Consider the following 1754-nt stretch of genomic DNA (forward strand, 5'->3'; position numbering starts at 1 on the left):
AAGGTCCCATCAGCGGTGGCAAGATTATAAATGGGGGGTGTGGGGGGGTGGGATTTAGATTCCAGAGCGCATTTCCCACCGGATTAGGTGTGTGATGGGAAGGGTGGGAGGCGGGTGCTGGATTCCTGCCCCGCTGCCTCTAGGGGCGTCACGCACCACAGCCCCTCTGGGACCTGCCCTGGGGGGAGCTGGGTAGGCAGCTGCCCCCCAGAGACCCCCACCCTGGAAGGACAGGAGGACCCTGGAGCACCTGGGGGTGAAGCAGCTCCCTGGTCCTGACCACTGGGGACCACCAGTGACGGTCCCTGGGGACATGCTCCCTGGTACCTGCCTGTGTGCACTCAGTGAGGTCTTGCACATAGGTGTCCCCCCCAGACCAGTCACCCCAGTGTGGTGGTGGGGAAGTCCAGTGGTGCTGGGGACTGTCCAGCCCTCTGTGTCACCCTGGTGTCCATCCACAGCCGTGGACACCAGCCGAGCCCAGCAAAGGCACAGCTCTGTGGTGGCACCTCTTGGGCGAGCTGCAGGCAAGGGCTCGTCAGGGCAGCAGGATGCTCTGAGATGGTCTTTCCTTGCCTAGAATCGCTCACCGGGATTTTTCCCAGCTGTGCTCCTGCCTCGTCCAAGCAGCCTCTTTACTACGATGCCCTCCACTCCTTTGCTGCCACCGATGCCCTCCACTCCTTTGCTGCCACCTTTGAAGAGCTGATTACTATCGGGTTAGGTTTTTGCATTCTTTCCACTGCAGGATCTCCTGCCATATGGATTTTCCCATTTTCCTTTAGACATATGACTCCAGCAGCCGCAGAGGCATCGCTGCCCCCCACCCCAGCCTGTGGTGCGGGGGGTGCTCTGCCCCTGACCCTTGGAGAGCAGTGTGAAGTTGGGAAAAGCAAAGGGATAGAAACACCTCCCAGGTTTCCAGTTGCACTGGTGACCTTCTGTCATGCTTTTGGTTCCTCTGCAGCCATCCCGGAGTCAGAAAGCAGCGAGGACGAGGAGGAGGAAGAGGAGGAGGAGGAAGAGTCAGCTATGGTGCAGGTATCACGCATGGGCTCATTTTCTGTTTTATTTCCTCCTCCGGGCCCTGTAACGCCGAGGTGACAAAGGGCTGACCCCCTTGTGCCCTCCCCTCCAGCCATGGCTGTGTGCCATGGTGCCAGGGTGCTGATCACCGGGGTGTCACGGTCACAGCATCCTCAGCATGGCTGGCAGTGTCCAGGTGGCTCGGGGCTCAACCAGACAGCGCCAACGCAATGCCGCACCAACACAATGCCGTGCCAAGGCAATGCCACATGCACGTCTTTTCCCCAGCAGCATCCAACCCTCGGCCAGGAGGTGGGCAAAGCGGAGGAGCGGCTGGCCGAGCTCGAGCAAGGTGAGCCCTGTCCTGCCCCCGTGTCACATCAGAGGGATGGAGCACCTCTCCTGTGAAGACAGGCTGAGGGAGTTGGGGTTGTTCAGCCCGGAGAAGAGAAGACTCCAGGGAGAACTTATAGCGGCCTTCCAGTACCTAAAGGAGGTTTACAAGAAAGAAGGGGACAAACATCTCTTGTTGTGATAGGATGAGGAGTAATGGTTTTAAACTAAAAGAGGGTAGACTTAGACTAGATAGAAGGAACAAATTTATTGTGATGAGGGTGGTGAAACACTGGAACAGGTTGCCCAGAGAGGTGGTTAGATGCCCCATCCCTGGAAATGTTCAAGGTCAGGTTGGATGGTGCTCTGAGCAACCTGATCTAGTTGAAGATGTC

This window comes from Charadrius vociferus, unplaced genomic scaffold (assembly GCF_000708025.1).
Source record: "Charadrius vociferus isolate BGI_N301 unplaced genomic scaffold, ASM70802v2 scaffold544, whole genome shotgun sequence".
Taxonomy (NCBI): domain Eukaryota; kingdom Metazoa; phylum Chordata; class Aves; order Charadriiformes; family Charadriidae; genus Charadrius; species Charadrius vociferus.